This window comes from Micromys minutus, assembly GCF_963924665.1.
Source record: "Micromys minutus genome assembly, chromosome: 15".
In the NCBI taxonomy this organism is placed as follows: domain Eukaryota; kingdom Metazoa; phylum Chordata; class Mammalia; order Rodentia; family Muridae; genus Micromys; species Micromys minutus.
Genome location: NC_137984.1, coordinates 18,080,013 through 18,100,393, shown reverse-complemented (window position 1 = coordinate 18,100,393; position 20,381 = coordinate 18,080,013). Strand labels below are relative to the sequence as shown.

Below are 20,381 nucleotides of genomic sequence, written 5' to 3'. Positions count from 1 at the left end.
TACAGGTTGTGGTTTATTGAGTGTGTGTGCTTAGGAGGTAATTGGTTATCTACAGTTTGGGTTTCAAAAAGCACATATAGAGTAAGACAAAATAGAGTTTATTTCACTGGGATGAATGTGCGAGGAAAGCACATTTTTTAACCCAAGTGTCATTATAAAACTCCATGTACCTCTAATGAATTTGTCTCTCTGTAATTTTCAGAAGATTAGTATTATTCTAAGACACTCAATGGCAATTTGGATCGTGATCGCTCAGGTCAAGTTGACCTGAATCTGCACATTCCTCCCCTCACAACAACTGGCTTTTAAAATGTCACATGGCCCACCTTCTGAAATGTTCCCTGAGCCTGAAAGTAGTGACAGAGAGCAATCAGGAAGCAATTGTCCAACTTTGCAAACAGAATTCATAGCAGCAATAAGGCAAGTGAGTTAAAGTAAACAGAAAGCATGCAATGCAACAGGGACAACCGGATTTTTAAAATATCTTTTGAGATTATAATGTAACTATATCACTTACTCCTCCAGTTTCTTCCCTCCAAATTCTTTCATGTACTACCCCTTCTCCTCCCACTCTCTTTTTAGCTTCATGGCCTATGTTTTTAGGACAGGCCATTTGCCGTTGGAAAACTAATTGGTGTGATCTTCCCTAGGGAAGACTATTTCTCCTGTCCTCAGAATTTCTTAGTTACCTGTAGTTCTTTGTCTAAGGTTAAGGCCTCATAAGCTTTCTCCTTTCCTTCTTAGGATGTCCTTAGTGTTCTTCTTCTTTAGGCAATTATGAGGAAGGTTATGGGTACAGCCTCTCCAATATTTCCATAACAAACTTTATGTTCATCTGGCTCTCAAAATCTTTCATCTTCCATGGTGATCCCTGAGCCTTTGGCACAGGAGTTGTGTTCTATGTGGATCATCTGGAATTTTATTCTGCATCTCTGCATTTTTGATCTTTTATGAACATCTGTTGCAAAAAGAAACTTTTATTGGAGGGAAGAGGGGTGAGGGCTGTACTCATCTGTGAGTATAAGGACAAATACTTAAAAATGTAGTAAAAATTGTGCTGGCTTAGTAAAGCTGTGACAATCAGCTTTTTTATTGTTATGTATTACTCTCTGTTCTTGCAAATTAAGATACCCTGTACTAGGATTGAGCTGTGGTGACCACAGCTTCTTGAAGATTGTTTTTCAGCCTCATTCTGGTCATTTACTCAGTGCCATAATATCCTCTCCTACAATTCTATGAAGTGTGTGTGTGTGTGTGTGTGTGTGTGTGTGTGTGTGTGTGTGTGTGTCTGTATATGTCTATTTGTATGTCTGTGTGTATGTGTGTTCTTGTTTGTCTTCTTATTTGTCTGTATGTGTCTGTGTGTCTATGTATGTATCTGTATGTTTGTCTATGTGTCTATATATATATCTGTGTGTGTGCATGTGAGTATGTCTGTATGTCTGTATGCGTGCTTCTTTGTGTGCTTGCTTGTCTGTGTGTGTGTGTGTATCTAGGTGTGTGTCTGTATATATCTATGTTGTGTGTCATTGTTTCTGTGTGTGTTTGACTGTGTCTATGTGTGTTTTGTGTGTGTGTGTCTGTCTATCTGTCTATCTATGTTTGTGGGTCTGTGTTTGTTTATGTGTCTGTGTCTATGTATTCTTGTCTGTGTGACTGGGTCTCTCTGTGTATCTGTGTCCATATCTATCTGTGTGTCTGTGTGTCTATGTTTGTCTGTGTCTATGTGTCTGTGTGTATATGTCTATATCTGTGTGTATATGTTTGTATATGTCTGTCTGTCCGTGTCTGTTTCTATATCTGTTTGTGTGTGCATATGTCTGTGTATCTATGTATGTCTGGGTTTGTGTGTATGTTTATGCACAGGTGTTTATGTGTGTGTCTATGTGTCTGGGTCTGTCTACATCTCCATGTGTGTATGTGGTGCTGATATCCTGAGGGAGCTGGTAAAGGACTAATGCTGGTATATTTTTAGCATAAGATGCAATTGTCTCCTAATCCTCTAAATCCATGCTTGCTGTGCTAAGCAAATGTCCTTAAAGCTGCTTTACTTGCTTCTCTATTTCCATTATCTTTTAGGGTATGATTTGGTGATCTCTGGTTTATCAAATTATGTACTCATCAAAAATATTTTAATTGTTTTTATTATTTTGTTCCAACTGGAAATTTGTCCCATGTGTAGCTTGTTGCTTACTTGAAACAGAAATCTTCAAGCCTTTATTCCTTTAAGATTCATAATCTGGAGTTTGAGGAGTGGACATGTTTGGAACATGTTTATGAATATGAAGAAGAGTACCACGTCCACAAAAAAATTTTTTTACTGTTTGTAAAGCATTTGACCTATTTCCCAAGATACACCTCTGCAGAACTAAAACTCTACACAGTATTACTGTCTAACTCTTTAACATCCTTCTTACTCAATTCTCATGAATCTCCAAACACAGGGGATGCGGACGTCTACAGGTGATGGTGTACATGGTAGTGAGTCACACATCAAATGAGAAGTTAGGAGTTGGTGACTGACTCACTGAAAGAATGAACGGAATTTGGAATGGACACTGTCCAGAGGCCTGCTGCACAGCAGTATGTGCACACTACAGTACCTCAGGCTGTTGAGCCCCTTAGAGTCAAGTCAGGCTTGAGCTCCACTCTCTGAAATACTCAGAAGCTGCTGTTTATTTTAATTTTGTGGTGCTTTCATGCTTCAAAACTAGAACCATGATATATAAAAGCTTATCTCCCGATGACAAATTTGATCAATTCTAAAATGATATTAACTTGTCTAGTTATCTCTACAATATCCTGCTTGTGACTCTTGAAAAGATGGGAGATTCTGTTTTGAATATTTGATTTTACTTTTATGTGTTTCAGTGTTTTGCTGGAGTATGTATACTTGTACACTATGTGTGTGACTAGAGCCAATAGAGGCCATACAGGAGCTGGATTTTCTGGAAGGCGAGTTACTGATGGTTGGAAGCTGGCATGTGGTTTCTGGAAACTGAACCCAAGTCCTTTGCAAGAGCAGCAAGTACTCTTAACTGCAAAGCCATCTATCTCGGCATCCCCAAAACACAGACTTTTATGATAATTTGAAAATTTTATTTCTTGTTTAATTTGGAGACTTGGTATCATTTATTTCATTGCTGAGTCTTGGAGAGTTTAGAGTATATAGTGAAATAATTTGGCCATCACTAGATTGGTGAACAGACTACAGAGATCGCAAACTCACTCTTGCACTTTTATTAGGCCCTTGGGAGCAAATTCTTTACTGATGCTTCTCAACCAGTGGTTCACCAGGCTTATTTGTATTTCATGTAAGAAATAAGTTTTATAAGAAATATAGCATTCACGTTCTTATTATGACAAATACAGTGACGTTTATAGAAATCCCTGGTGGAAATCTCATGGGAAGAAATATTTAGGTCACTATTTTCTTAATGAGAAGTGGTAAGAAGTGCTGCCAGCTGTTCCAGATGCTTTGCTTTTTAAGGTCTTCCTGGGCCTTCTCGCCTTATTTGTTTTTAAATTCTCTATGAGGAAGTCAATAGTCTTTCCAGTACTTTATATTGGCAAGTGCTGTCATTGTGAGCTCTCCCAAAACAACAGTGAATCTTGAACATGAGACCATAGAACCCAAGAATGGCTGGCAGATGAAAGACTAGGTTATTTCCCAATACCATCCTCTGTTGAGATTAACAAAATTGATTTGGGGAGGCTCCTTCTATGTCAAAGAGTCTTAAAGCATGGACACATTAAAAATTAAAATAATTTGGTAATTGCTAAGTGATTAGTGCTAATGCAGCTAAATTAGACTCTCCATGAGACTGGCAAGGACTGAAAGGCTGACTGGCTTATTGCTAATGCAGCAGTTTCTATATATTTGTTGATGAAAATGTATGAGTAATATGTTTAATCATATTAATCCTTAAGTCTTTCCCCCTGGGACTGCTAATATAATAGCCTATAACTTGGTAACTCATTCAAGCTCTTACAAATATGCTAGTGAACTTTATGTCCTATGTTTATCTACCATACTTGACTGAAGATTTCTAATAGCTGGGCATTATTTTCCATGGGGTACATTCAGTAGATGACATTTTTTATATCCATCAGACAGTTATAATAGTCATAGTAGTCATCAACTGGTGGCTTAAAAACATGTGGACGTCCCATATTAGGTCTGGCAGTGGCTAGAAGGAGCTGAGGAGGTGGTCTTCAGCAGCTCCAAAGCACCTGCTCACTGTCTTACAGGTTCTATATGCACTACAGTGGTACATGTTTAAATATAAACACATTTGTCCCATTTTACTTTTCTTTATATTTTTTCTCTTCATTTGTTTTTCTCTTTCCTGACATATAAATCAGGCTGGGTTCATCCCCCACCAGCCTGTGTGTGTGTGTGTGTGTTTTTTTTTTTTTTCCTTAACTGCCTCCCTGGTCAGCTCACAGTCACATTACTGTTACAGGTGGGGAAAGCCAAAGGGCACAGACAAGTTTCAATTTTTTTTTAGCAGTCTCTCACCATGAATGCATCAAGATCTCTAAGCCACTGCCTACTTGGTTACCTGGGCTACCACCCACATAACCTATCTCTTTACACTTATAAGTGTTCTTCAATAAACTGAAAGCCATTATTACCAAAATAATTTTTCTTTTGTTTCCTCCTTGAAAGGACCAAATTATTCTAGCATTGAACTTGTGACCTACTCACACCTTGTTTCCTGTTGTGACTTCCCACTCGATTCATCCATCATTCTTCCTCTCTGATATTGAACACAACTGATATCCACATGTGGTTCGGATAAATCAAAGATAGAAGAATACCACAGCCCTGCTTGGAGAAGGCCAAGTAGGACATCTGTTTCTCCTAAAATTCTCCCACCTGGATCATCTTTCAGCTCCATGTCCTCTGTTTAGGATCCTTCAGAACCATGTGTATTATATAATGAACAATAACTATAAACATACTAACATGCATAGGGAAAATGTCTAGGAAACCTCAATACTACAAAAAGAACTGCAGGCAACTAGAAAATAACAAGAACAGGATTAATAGACTTCCTCGAGGAAAATTATACCAATTGGGTATCAAATACAAAACATCCAGCCCTGAAAACATTCACAGAAGTAACATTGTTGGGATTCAGACAGAGGACCAACAGCTGAGGTACAAACTTACATACCAAGTCAGACCTAATCTCCAGGTTCTCCAAGCATCTGTCAGTTCTTACTTACGTACCTACCCAGCACTCTGTCTTGGATTTTCCTGTCCAGGGACTCAGTTTACCCTGCCTCAGACTCCCAAAGGATATTTCCTATATAAGACAGACATTTTGTTGCCCCTTCCTTCTTTCTTCTCTTCCCCTCTTAAATTTTCTTTCTCCCTGTGTGTACATAATCTTTCTTTTTCCTCCTCCTTCCCCCTGTCTTCTTCCCCATGACTACTTCTCTAGCCTTATTCCTTGGGACCAATTAGAGTGGCTGCCCTTATATGCTTTAATCTGGCTTGGAATCCCTCATTTCACCAGTGGAAAAATAATGTATCAGCTATACAGGCTGAAGTTGTATTTGTGTATAGGAATGTACGTAACAACTAATATAAAGGAGGAAAGACACAAATTAGAAAGAGAGCAAAAGGATATATGGGAGGGCTTGGAGGGAGGAAAGAGAAGAGAGAAATGATGTAATTGTGTTGCAATCTCAAAAACTGTAATTAAAAAATAAATATAGTATGAAAATATTAATATGTCAAACTTGTTCTAAAATGAAAGTGTTATGATAAAAGAACACTAAAAAATTAAGAATTTTGAGGGATTCTACAAATATCAGTTATTCCATTCATCAAAAAAGTAGTAACAGTGAAAAAAGTAAAAGAAAAAACTGAGAGACAAGGTTTCTTCCTGTTATCTACAAGAGGTCATAGTAAATTTTAATTTGGTCAAGAAACTGTGGCTTAGAAGACCAGATTCTGCCTCTGAGACCATCGTATTTATAAAGGAATACCCATGTATACCATATACAAGATTGAGCTTTACTAATATGTGATATTTGTGTATATGTGCTCCAACAATGCATGCAGTCAGCTGCTCCCCAGAAGCAATGTTTGCACTACTGTTGTGGTTGAGCTTCTACATTCAAATTAACTCAATGTAAAGGAATGAGTCCCCCAAAGCCCCAGATGTATTTTATCCCTGCATTTCCCCTTTATGCAAAGGAGAAATCTGTGTGCTATCAGAACACATGGGCTCCACAAATGGCTTCTAAGCTTTCCTTAGTGGATAATCCTCTTCCAGGTGATGCGTTCCCTTGAACAAATTCTCCCACAGGAAAAAACAAAGCAAAGAAAGCAAAAAACAGACCCAAGGGCACTTCAGCATTCCTGAAAGGAAAGGAAAACCAGGTAATTTTGATTTTAGTAGCTTTAGTAAGAACTCCCAGTGTGCTTAGTCATTTCAACACAGAAACACGTTTAATTTTTTACATACATAAATTTATAAAACCAAGACCATTACTGCACTGGGACTTTTAAAAAATAGTCTAATAGAATGAAAGTCGTGCTTCCCAGCTTTAGTGACAAAGCCAGGCAATTTTATTAAAAGCAGCAGTACCTCCACAAGGACTTCTTTGGGCTACCCTTTCTTTGTTCTGAAAAATTGTTCAAACAAACAAAAGACTTAGAAAAAAACATTTTTTAAAGCCTTGGCTCCAAAAATCTGGAAATTTAAAAAAAAAAAAAACCTATATCTTAAACTTTCCTGATTTTCATATGCATCACCAACTCCTTTAGTTCACTCCTGAAACAAATGATTATCAGTCAAAGGATGTTCTCCATGGAACCAGCACCTACATCTGTGCAGTGCTGGACAGCAAGGTGGCTGGGAACTTGCCCTATGCCCTCCTTCCTCTTTCTCACCAGACTCTGGGAAGGCCCAATAACCTTGTGTGGGGTATATTCAGTGAAGAGGTGAAGATGGACCCCTTCCAGTACCTTCAGCTCTGGTTGGTTGAGCCACAGATAAGAACCTGCACTGCTTTTCTTTTTCTCTTACACAACTTCTGAGAGCTAATATATGCTAGCCTTAAATCACCTCTTGGCTACCAAAAGATTATTTCCTTGCTGCTTATATTAAAGAAGAAGAAAAAATATTGACTCGTGCAAAGTCACTTAAAAATAAAAATTTCATGTGACCAATTTGAGGTAATATGTATTCTTTTAGGATGAAATGAGACAAATGAAGTCAAATTAGCATATACAAAGGTTGGTTTATTGGGAAGCCACTCTTGCTGGGGTTGGGGAAGTTGCTGTGGGCAGAGACAGAAGGTGAAGAGATAGAAAGAGGATAATCACATAGGGAGACAGAAAATGCAGAGAGGAAGGCACAAGAAAGAAGGGTCAAGAGACCAAAATGTCTGGATTATAAATGGAAGAACTTCTGGGGGAGGGAAATCCAGCCCCTGGGTTGAAAAGTTCAGGGTAGAGGGCAGGGTCTGCCAGCCATGCCAGTAATAGGTCAAGACTGGGGGATGCCAGAAGAATCTGAGGTCAGCTTTGGTATGTAAAATATGCACCACAGCCCTTTGCCCAGGTCTGAATCCCAATAGCCCAGCCATTTGTTGATAATAAATTAATATGGGACAATCATCTATGACTACTTCCTGCTGACACTGGCACATTGTTGTTAGGAGGAAGGGGTGCAAAAGGCTGAAATGTGGGCTAAGTCGTGGAACAGCAGGCTCTTTTGCTTGCTGTCCAGTTTGTGGGGCCATCTGGGGCTAGAGATGTGAAAGCCTAGTTGCAGCAATGGTGAGTAGCCTTGATGAAGTTCTAGGAGAAATCTGGACTTGGCAGTGTTTTTTTTTTGTGTGTGTGTGTGTGTGTGTGTGTGTGTGTGTGTGTGTGTGTGTGTGTCTGTGTGGTGTGTGTGTGTGTCTGTGTGTGTGTGTCTGTGTGGTGTGTGTGTGTGTGTGTGTGTGTGTGGTGTGTGTGTGTGTGTGTGTATGTGTGTCTGTGTGTGTGTGTGTGTGTGTGTGTGTGTGTGTGTGTGTGTTAGAGGCAGAAGATGAGGTTAAGTAGTTTATAGAATTTTTTTTCCTTGGGGGTACATTTAGGCCATGGTAGTTGTGGGGTACAGTCAGGAATCCCACCCTCAGGAATAGACAGGTGGGGAGAGAAACAGGCTGTTGATTGTCAGTACTTATCCGGAGTCCATTTGACCTGTGAGAGGAGGATTTGAGTAGGTTCCCTGAGGCTTATAAGAACCTTGTTAAGTTTATAAAATGAGACAAATTTTAGACCTAGTATTTAGTAGAACAATGAATCTATATTTATCCCCTAAGCACAATCAATATAAATGATACACTATATATGTTCTGATGCATCTGACCTTGAAGGTCATCCAGTATAAAGCATATTGACTCATTAAGGCTCAAGATTACTCCTAAGGAGGCTATTATTATCTTAGTGAACTGGAGTGAGGGCCTTAGGGTACTAGGAGGTGGAATAAATTGTCCACAGTGAAAATAGAAAATGCCAAAAGTACAGACTAAACTCAACAATTCAGATTTTCTCCTTGGATATTTCTCAACCTCAAGTGAAAAGGGGAGGTTTTGTTCCTGCCTCAGACATTCTCTCCTGCACTTGAAGTGAAGTGAGGACACGGGCCATAGAAATCACTGCCTTTTGACCTCACTGAGTCCTGGGCAAGGCTTTGTGACTTTTCCTTTAGGAACAAATAACTGTCTACCATATGATAAAATGAAAAAAGGTCCAAACCAGAAATAACCCCCAAATATTTGTTCTCTGTCATTTTTTTAATGTTCAGGAGAGTGATGGATGGCTAATATCTGCTCTGGCGGGATTTTTGAGGTATTAGAAAAGGCTGAGTGTGTATCTCTGAGGCCATGGATCACAATGGGAATCCACAGAGCTCTACCTGAGATACAGTATTTGACTCAGTGCTTGTAGAAAATCTGCATGTGCTCTCCCGAGTGTGGAATGCACCACATGCCATGGGAGGGAGGAGAGGCTCAGAGAGAAGTTCGGCATTCATGCAGAATTGCCCAGGTCTACAGATGGCCACCTCTTTCCTACCTAAACCCCTGGGAGCACAACACAGAGCTCTGTCTTTGCTTCTGGTTTCACTTTAACCCTCTTTTACATTATTGGAGAGATTGCTGATGATACCCTGACACTTTCTGTAGTGCAGGCTCTCTGAGCTCTTCTGTTCAGTCTCCCTCAAAGCAACAACATGGCTTAAGGAAATGACTATTCCTCTAGCTGGTCAAAATTGGGAAAGTCAATCAAAATGTCTAAGCAAAAGAAGGTTGTTTTTCCTTAGCAAAATTATTCAGCAAGGGGAAGCTGCTAGTTTCCAAAATTTAACTATGTTACCAAATGGGTGAACAGCTAACTACTTCAAGATACTACATGCAAAAGTTAACATAATTCCTAGAGAAGAAACTCAACAAATAACTACTTGCCATAGTACTGATTCATTGAACTTCTGAAGGTGTTAAGAGAAATGGAATATATCCAGATGTTGTCTGTGTTTAAGATCTAACTGTAGCATTGTCTCTGGGGCTTCTCCTTGTGATATTGCTTATAGCCATTTCCCCCTAAGTTCTCAGTTTCCTAGTCTCCCTCCTATTCTATGCCTGTTATCATTGTCTTAATAACCAAGCACAGTTTGAATTAGATGAACTCTGCTCTGGGAATATTATTTTTCATGCCTGTTGTTCCCTGGATCCTAAAGGCTAAACTGAGAGACAAAACCATGACAGGGGAGGCTAGATTTATTGCAGTTTTAGCAAACTGAGGAAAGGAAAGATGCTAACACCACCACCATTCCTACACACACACACATACACACACACATACACACACACACACACACACACACACACACACACACACACACTTGTCCGTGCTTTTCTTACATTTTACAGAAAGTTCTCAGACAAGAACCAGAAAGATACTTACTTGTGAGAAATTAACCCCTTCCTGAATGAAGGACGCTTAGTTTCCAGAAGCTTCCTCCTTAGCTCCTTAGTATGGCTGACCTAGAAAAATAATAATAGAAACCCCAACTTCATCATTTTACAGCCATTCACTCCACAATATCAACTGTATTTTGCCTCCACCAACATCTCTTTTCTGTTTGTTTTTTTTTTAAATGTCCCTGTGGTAGTCTACAATTTATTGACTTTCCAATAACTTTCTTCCATATACCATGTAAAGTCATAGGATAGCACCAGTTGAAAGAGAGAATACTAATTGCTTATGAAGAATTGGTCTATGGACACAAAAGGAAATCATTAAAAGCAAAGAAGGAACATGTCAGTGCTTGGATAGTACAATAAACAATAAGATGGAAAAAATAAAAAGTGAACCCTCCATTTTGAAGTCATAAATAGCAGAACTTTGTAATATGTTTTATGTACCACCGAGAAAAAGGATCTGAGGATAATTTGCTATATTTATGTGTACAGCTGTGGTGTCACTTATAGAGATGAATAATTTAGGGACAAGCACATCTCTGCTGACAGTTTTACTGAAGACACAGAAATTTTGAGGTAATTCAGTCTCGGGAAAAATGCTGAGTATGGGTAGGATACAGAAGAAACTTGAAGCAACAAGAAAAGAGTGAAGAGACTTAGAAGTAGGAAAAGAAGAGCTCAGCGTTTAGGACAAAACATTGACAAACACCAGCATACAAAGTGGGAGGAGAGGTCACTAGGGACACAGAGGAAGAACAACATCCAATACACACCCAGACCCAATTGAATGATGGGAATCCTGGGGTTTGGATTTCTGTTTGTGAAGAAGCAAATTAACACACATTTACTCAGGTCTTAGATTTGTTCTCCTATAGCTTCTCTATGTTCTTCTACATTGCACCACATCTTCTATGCTTTACCTCAGGTTGTGTCAGGGATTTGAGCTGGGAGAGAAAAGGCCAAGTTCATGGGTTATATATAACAGGTGGGGAAGAGTAATATAAAACTGTCAGATCATGTTTACTTGATGTCTTGCCTATGTGCCTGTACTTCTTAGTCATTTGTCAAGAAAAGCAAGATTTTAAGTTTTAAGTTTTAATAAGGTAGAGGAAAGAAAGAAATGGACGGGGGAGAACAAACAAGAGAGGGAAAAGAGGGAGATAGATATTAAACAATGATAGTTTTTTATTAGATTAAATATACTTCAAGTGAAGCTCAAAATCATATTAAAAAGACTGTCTTTGCTACTGTTACTAATTAAATTATTAGTATAATCATTTTACTGAGAGTCATTTCTGGGATAAATAAAATTCCAGATAAAATTGCAGAAAATTGAGTAGCCTCTGGGAAATATGTACAAGTTCCAGAGGTGTCATCTGTCTTAGCAGAAGAAAATAACAACACTAGGTTTTGTTGTGGCCTCAACAAATAGTCAAACATTGCCTATCACTTGATGACTTCTTTTTTCCCCTCAGCATGCCTGGATTAATGTTTGGTAAGATAATGAGGAATTAGAGATTCCTATGCCCTTGGTAACCCTTCTTCACTGAGATTATTGTGGATCCAAGAACCAAAAGAAGAAGAGTAACAGAAAAGGAAAAAGATCAGTAGACACTGATCTATGGGCAACTATCCAAATGATATTGGACCTAGTTCACTTCTGTGTCTTATTTTTGTGGAATTTTGCCACAGTAGGCAACTGTAACATATTCAGATGCAACCTAAGAAATAATTTGTGGTTTGTGCCTTGTTCATTGCTTGTGTTGTTTGTACAGAATCTGTGTCCAGTAAATCATATAGTGGTGCCTAACAATTCCTGCATGACATTTAAACCATTGTGCAGTGGCCCCATGCTATGTCATGGTGTTGTATGCATTTGGGGAGTTTCAGCTGTGGTTCTGCATCCTTAGCTTCCTCCCTTCCAGAGTGTTGGGACTCCACTACACATCAGGCTGGAAGGCTGGAGCCGAGTATGGAATGGGAGGGGTTCTACGGGATCCTGCTCTGGCAGAGAAGGATTGTAAGGGGCAAGAGGGTGAGGGGAAAGGGCCTGATCTGAGAGTCTTCATTGAAACAGCTCTATGAGACAGTTTTAGCTTATGTCTATCCCTTTATTCTTGCACATCTCCATTTATTCTGGAGGAATATGCTTGTATGCATACACTTATTTAAGGCAAACTGGGGGTATATATGGACATTGGAGAGTGGGAAGTAGGTTTTAGGGTAAATGAAAATCATTGGCTTGAGTTTAAAGTTCTATGAACCCCTCCTTTGGATGGAGAAGCATTCCAGGAATCCCTGGTACTTGCTGGGCAGGTTCTCATCAGGAAAAGAGGAAGTTGGACTTGTAGGCCCATCAAGTACAACCTGACCTCCCCCATCCACTGCCCACTCCTATAGAGTGTGGGGGTTTGGGCTGCACAAACAAGGTCAGAGAAGAAGTATGGTACAGTGACTCGCCCATGTTTTTCAAGGTTTATTTATTTTTTAAATATGTGAGCGCACTGTCCCTGTCCTCAGAACAACAGAAGAGGGCATCAAATCCCATTACTCAAGGTTGTGAGCCACCATGCGGTTGCTGGGAATTAAACTCAGGACCTCTGGAAGAGCAGTCAATGCTCTTAACCAGTGAGTCATCTCTTCAGCTCCCTTACTTATTTTTCACAAAGCTCAGAAGAGGTATCTGGATAATGGTAGATTGAGACCGTATTTTGCAGGGTCTAACATCATGGTTGCTTTTCTGACAGGTGGAATACAGCAGAAGGGTTGGATGGGATATCTGTACTTAGAGGACATCAGGACCTGGACTTTTTAAATTATCTTGTTCCCTCTTTTAAACTGATCACTCAGATGGAAGCCAGATCACGTGTTGTAAGGTCTGTGGGCTTCTCGGTGGTACAGACAACACACTACAATAGTTATATAAAGGAGTCATCTGGGAATTGGATGCTTCAAGATGTTTCACAGCTGGCAACTACATTGTGATTCCCAGAAAGAGTAAACCAGACCAGAACAGTAAGCTGTTCCCAGACTCTCAACTCTCAGAAAACATCTCATGCAATAATTGTCTGGTTTTTGTTTCTTTTAACATGTTAACAGACAGCAATCAAATCTTTCTTTTCTTTCTGGCCCCAAAGCTCAAACTGTGGTTTGACTCTTAGATTTTGTAGGCTTGGCCCTGCAGAAGCACACAGCCAATGGAGAAAATACAAAATGACAAGGGCTGGAGTTAGGCATTTGGAAGAACATCAGCTGTAAGTAACATGAGCGCTTTTATTTAAGCAAGGAACGTCTTAAAACAGAAAGTTTTCAACGGACAGAAGTATTGTTGCTGCCATCGGTATGGGGTGGGGGAGACAAGCATATCCTGTATTAGTAGCCACCTGGCAGAAGGCTGAGTAAGGAAGGTCCATGAGCAGGATGAGTTCTCTCATCCAGGCAGACGGCCCTGGGAAAGACATTTATCTGCAGTGCTTCCTGGTAGATGATGGACGTGAAGACAGGAATTAAGGGTGGAGTTGTCAAGGTGTAGCTCCAGTGGGATAAACAGTACAAGGATCCGGGGAGAAGAGCTGCTTGATAACATAGGGTCAGAACTTGAGAAAATGGCTGTTTGGAGAGACTTGTGTGAGATGAGCCCTGAATGAGGATGAAGACTGACTTGTTAGGTCACCCCTTAGCTGATGGCTGGTACTTCCTTTAAGGCCAGGCAAAATCTACCTCTGCCACATTAGTAATGGACTCTGAGATAAGTTTGAAAAGTCCATGAGCAGGTTTTATGTCCCATAGATAGAAGGAATTAGAAGAACACAACTTTAAGCAGATTCTGTGAGGCTCTATCATTTCTTTAATCTGTACATTTCGAAAAAGGCAGCTGCCCCCTCCTGTCATATATAGGACCAGAATCTATGATGCATTCGTTTATTCTAAGGTGGAAGTGTTTTCAGTATAGTACATTTGGCGCTGTATGTAGCATGAGTTGAATGGGGTAGAGACAGAACCAGAAGCATCCTCAAGGAACATGGATCCTCCCAAGGAGAAGCAGGTACTCATGTTTGTCACATGCAGAGCAACGGCCATGGCACTGCTGTGAAATAGTGCAGATCACTTCTGACGAGCAGGTAAAGTTAACTAAAAAGCTATCTCAGAAGAAACAACGGTGTGTATAAAAGTTAAAAATGGCCAACAGTGGGTTTCCCATCACTAGTGGATGGTCTTGCATCCATCTGCATACATTAATTATACTCAGTGGATTATAAAAATATAAAAGGGGAAGATATGAAGCTTGGGTACTGTTCAGAAAGTGTCAAAAAAGGAAAATGGGAGATACAAACTAAATGCATTGCATTCACCACTGAAAATTACCAAATAATCTATATCAAATGGTACTAATGCCATTATTTTTTAATGTATCTAATGTCAAGAAATCAAGGTACTTTAGAATCCATATCTAGTGGCCTGACAGATTTCTATGGTTGAGGTACAAAGAACTGGAAGGCACCCAAAATGCTAATATAGTGGCTTCCAAGCACCACCCCGGTTGTTTCTACCAGATGTACATCGAATGAAGACTCTATTTCATGAAGAGTACTAATTACTTGGCAAACCATGGCTCTGTTCATATGTGCTTTTAAAATATGTAAGAAAGGCGTTTTTCAAAAATCAGTTTCTAAAGTGCCTTCATGTATAGCCTGCCAAGTTGTGATTGCTGAACAAGAGAAAGGAGGAAGTGTATTCTGTCTGTCAGCAGGGGATTGTGCCCATGCTTAATAACCTCGGTGTTGAAGAGGAGTGTGGGCAGCATGAAACACCCAGTCTGAGCTCTTAACTGTAATATTCACCACTTAATTAAAGGGAAAAGAACTGGTCTTGAGCTGAGGTTGTTTCAGTTTTTTTTTTTTTTTTTTTTTAACTGTCAATTTTGCAAAATGATTCTTAAGACTGTGTCAGAGGGAAAAGCACAGTGAGAATGTTTGGATTTTTTAACAGGAAAGAGAAAAGTCTGCAAGCTTCTCTACTCATTTGTTCCCACAGAGTAAGAACAATTCTGGGGAGGATTTGTTGAAGGTATTTTGGTATTTTGTGGGTTAATAATGGGCATTAGGTCAACAAAGTATATTTAACTTGCATATATCATTGCATACTTGAGTTTTTGTCTTGTTGTTTTGTTTTGTTTTTAATTTTCCATATTGCTGCCATTTTAGTGATATGCTGTAGATCAGATTTCAGGAACTAATGACCTAGCCAGAAGATCAACAGGGTTCATTAAAGGGATATTTCCTTAGACAATTGAGTTCATAAAGAAGGATGGGACTAAGTGTGATAGCTTAACCTTCATGAAAACATGTTTTTATATAAAAATTAAAATTAATAGCTAATTTATATTATCTGTTGACTAGGAAGACAATTATTTCTTGGTTAAAGTTTTGAATAATCATTTTATTTTCTTTATATTAGATCCATATCAAAGAATATTATTAATACAGTCTTTCAGCATTTTTGGTAATTAACTAAAGCCCAGAGCTCCAGTATAATCATTTCTTTAAGTGGTAGGACTACAAAGAAATGAAAAATGCTCCATACTGGTGGTTTTCTCTCTCCCTTACTTACATAACAATTTTCAGTTTGAGAAAGGAAATATTCTTCTTTTTTCTTTCTCTAAATGTTTCTTGCTTTGCTAATGTAATCACCAATAGGAAGAGTCTAACACAAGGAACTGAAAATATATTAACTTGGAAGTGTTCATCAATATTCCATCCCCCTCTACTTCAAATCACTTCCTTAGCACTTTGGCTGTGCCTTTGTCTGACTTTAGGCAGTGGCGAATTTCCAGACCTCAGCAGCCACTTGCTGATGCCAGATCCTCCAAAGAGTCCTTCTGTAATAACAGTGGAAGCATGTGTGAAGCAGGATTTGCCTTCAGTGTGGATTCATGAGTGACTATGGTGGACAGAGAAATGAGGAAAGTTCCTCTGACCCAGGCATCAGGTGAAAAGAATTCTTTACAATTTTAAACTACTACAATATGCAGGTTGCTGGCTATTAAAAAATAACCTCTAAGATCCCAAGAATATTTGATTGTAGTTGCTAATAAGAGTTATCCAGATATAACACTCATTCTTAATTCTAAACACAAGGTTATGTGATTGTGAAACATACTGTATCCTAGTCAACCTTGTCAACCTTGACACAGCCTGGAGTCATTTGAGTCAAAATCTTTACTGAAGATTGCCTAGATCGCATTGGCCTAAGGATGCATTTTAGGGGGTTATATTATTAATTATTGCAGAAGGGCTTAGCCTACTATGGGAAACACTATCCCTAGGCAGGTGGTCCTTAGATATATTTTAAAAATCTAGACAAGGTTGATCCAGAGGAAGAGCTAGTCAGAGAGGTAGCTAAAAATAATGTTCTTTGTTGGTTTCTACCTTATTGGTTTTGAGTTTCTGCCATGACTACAATCAATGATGGGTTGTAATCTGAACATTTAAGATGAAATAAATGCTTTCTTCCCCTAAGAGGTTTTTTTGGTCAGAGCAGTTTATTACAGCAACGAAATAAAAGTAGATCACGATGTGTCAGATATTTAACAAAACTACCAACAAGCTGGTGTAATATGATTTCCACTTTACAACTGAAACTAAAATAATATGATTACCAACATTCAAATAAAGATGTGAATGCTGATAATACTCATACTCACTAATTTAACCAGAGTGACGTGATTCTCTCAAAACACAAATTTCGATGCGCCCTAAAGGCTGTGAGGCTCTCTGTGATAAGCTTAAGCCTAACATTAAGCCATTAATTACAGGCGACAGTTAACTGCAGCCTAGGCTTTTATTTCGATAAAATAAAGCATTGATAAAGGTTCCTAGTATGAATTATCATTCATAGACTATCAAATATAAACTAAATGTTTTCTATTTCCATTTTATGTTTTTCACTTGTTGCTCTTTAGATCTTTTTCATTTATAATTTTATTACTTCCTTTAAGAAAGTTGTTAAGACCCACAGACAATGTAAAACATGCATGTTGATAGAGAGAGCAAGACCTTAAGCTCTGGGTTATTTGGCTCTGTTGTGCTTTTAGTCAGAAGGAATCCATGCAAAGGGATATAGTAAAACTGTGTTAGGCAAAGGCTTTTAGGTAGAATGGCTTTGAACAATTTTGGCTTAGGGACTATGAGAGACTGCCAACTCTGGGTTATTGGCAGTCAAAGCATATTTCATCAAGCTGTTTCAGAACACATGCTATGTGCAGCTAGCAATCTAGCCTCTTGGAGCTGTAAAATGACTCTCTGCAGCCCTTCAGCAAAAGTTCAGAAGAAGGGCCAACATGCCTGAAAAGCCACAAAGTGATGTATGCCACATCTGCCATGAATTTGCATTATTCCACAGGCTTTGTCTTAAAATGCATATACTTTCTTCCTTTAGAAAAAAAAATCTTGAAATAACCAAGAGAATTATGGCTAGCCATATTCTGGTTTCCATATCCACGAGTAATGCTTTATTACAGAATTTAATTTGGGTCCTTCAGTGATCACTTTACTATAGACCTTTCTTTCTCTTTGCAGTTTCCAAATTTCATAAAAGCTTTAAGTAAATGTTTTCACACTTTCCTTTGTAACAATACCACCAACTTGTAGAGTTGGCACTATGCCAACTGTCTACTATAATTCCAATGCAAACTCAGTGTTAGAGTAAGTCTGATCCAGGACTGTGGAAAGACAAGGGAAGCTGGACTTCTGTCCTCAGCAATCTGACAGAACCATGCCCCTAATGTGATCAACGAACAATGGGAATTTTATCACAATATAAATAAATGCAGTGAGTAAAACCAAAACCTTCTGTAGTAATTCTTGTTTGCTTTTATAGGATGTTCTGAAACTTCTTTTTGGAATAAAGTCCTCACATGTAGTTTTGTTGATGTTGATACTAACTCTAAGCCTGATTTTGGTTTTATAAACTAAATCCAATATAAGCGAAGTGTTCATGTCTTTAAGAATCTTCTGAGAACAGTGTGGAGACTCTAACTTTACCCAGAGAACTAAAAAGGTCTGGTAAAAGACTCATGGCAAGGCTGACAGAAAGTAGTGAGGTGAGCTATGTTCCTATGGGTGTGAAAACAATAACTAAAAGGTCTATGGCTATTTGGTGGTGGAGGTGGGAATAGCATATTGTACATCTCGGCTATTTATGCCCATGAATAGACTATCACTCTCCTCTTTGAATATGACTTCTCACTCATGAAAATGGAACATACTAATGCCTCCATGTTGTGGAAACATAAAAGTGACTCAAAATCAAAACTGCACTTGAATGTTATGGGAAGCTTGGAATTTTCCTTTTGTAATAGACTCTTAAAATGTTCAATGGGTAGATGCATGCACATCAGCCAAACTAATTTCCTCCTTATTTGTTGGCAATCACAAATCCTTTTGGCTTCAAACTGGTGGCTTTCCTTGATAATACTGGCATGCGGTCCTGTCTCTGTGTAGCTGCCTAGAAGAGTAACTTGTTTTTCAGGAGAATTAATGACACAAAGAGAGTTCTGAAACTATGAAACACAAGTGTGTTTCTCCATGGTGTCTATACTTTCTGCAGTGTCCCTAGGCCTCCCAACATTGTATCACCTGTTTATTTAAAAAAAAAAAGATTTAAACTTGCCAGTATACACAGTATTTAAATCTGGGACGCCAAGTAAAATGAGGTAGAGAATAATGTATAAGGAAAAAAGGAAGACAGCCAAAGGACATGCATGCCTTAGATCTTCAGAGTGAGATATCTGAAAAAGTAGAAAAACAAACAATTGGCAGGAAGTTAAAGGAATAGTCTGTGAGTTAGTAAGAAAATAAAACCAGAGCAAGAGCTGAAGCCAAGGAAAGGGAGGAAAGGAAGGAAGGGAGTGTGGAGAAGAAATGAAAAAAATGGAGGACAGAAGGGAGGAGGGAGAAAGGGACAGACTGTATGGGCTGTGTCAAAGGCAGTATGCAGAATAAGGAGATTAGACTCTAAACCTAGATGCTATACATAGCAGCAAAATGTTTTGTGGGACAGCGTACCTGACTTGCACAGACACTGTGGAAAATATTAACTGAACAGAATTCCAGTGCTCAGTGCAAAATACAGACACTGCCCATGAGAGCAGCTTAAAGAATTTCTAAAGCACAGATTCCTGGAATCTTTTCTCAGACAATCAGATCTATAAGAATAGAAATATGGGTAGAAGACTTTCTTCTGAAAATGTGTTACTTTACTCAGATGACTAACTGGTGGTTGAATTATACAGTCTAGGTGATTTGTGCTCAGTAAGAATAGTAATCTTGATTCTGAGCCAAGTGATGCCAGAAAAGATGTGGTTGAACATGCAAAGAGAAGCTGGGAAACATTGCTGTGGCCTCACACACAATGCATCAGTTGGATGTTGTCAATGAAGAAAAGATGCTTACATTGAGATTCAGGAAAGAGTTTTGTAAAAGAGGTGGAGATGAATGGTACCAGTTAAGACCTAGTTGGCCAAGTTATTTTGAATTTGTAGATGCCATAACAACGTTGATGTTTTATATCTGTTGTAAATGATTTTAGATTTTTAAGTTATATTTATTGTCATTTGTGTGTGTGCATGTGTGTGTATGTGTTTTCATGTTTGAATGTGAAACATATTCTAGAAGAGGATGTCAGGTTTTCTAGAACTGGAGTTACAGGTAGTTGTAAGCCTATAGATCTTGGGTGCTAGGAGCCAAACCAAGGTGTTCTGCAAGATTAGCAAACACTCTGAATTACTGGGCAGTCTCTCCAGCTCCAAAGGATTGCAACTTTTCTAAATGGCAGTAGCAGTTACCCTTACTCTCAAGTTTTATATTTGGTGTCCTTGTTTCTACATGATCCTCTCACTACCATATATTTTCATTTCTTAATTTTTATAATCTATACATTTATCTTAAACAGTGCCTTTCACTCAGCTTCAAAGCCCAATGAACACATGGATAGAATAATATTTATCACATATTTTATTGTCCCTGGGCTTATGTGCAATGTTTTCTAAGAACATTCTGATAAATAGGTCTTTCCTTAAAACACAGAGAAAGTGAGAGGTAGCAGTAGCATGCCTGTGTAGCTTATCATTCAAAGAAGACACTTCTGAGAAGGCAAAAAGATTGATAACTATTGTTACAATATGGCAGAAGCCATGATCTGGAAATATTTGTGAAAAAACTGAGGACAGTTAAGCACATAGTAAAATGGGCAGCTTTGGTGCTTAAGAACATATTTTCCTTGTGGGCCTTAGGAGAAAATTGCCTTGATGATAATAACAATATATTTAAGGCTAAAATTATATTACTCAAAAACCTTCTGACACACTGGCTGATGGCTCTTAAAAT

At 38.7% G+C, this 20,381-nt stretch overlaps 1 protein-coding gene across 1 annotated transcript in view; it reads right to left on the bottom strand.

Annotated features, from left to right (window-relative positions):
* Positions 1 to 20,381, bottom strand: part of LOC308430331 (thymosin beta-10-like) — a 126,158-nt gene that overhangs the window by 12,263 nt on the left and 93,514 nt on the right. Inside the window, exon 2 of the mRNA XM_080929466.1 lies at positions 9,980 to 10,059. The gene's annotated coding sequence lies outside the window, so the exon portion shown is untranslated. The remainder of the gene's footprint in view (positions 1 to 9,979; positions 10,060 to 20,381) is intronic.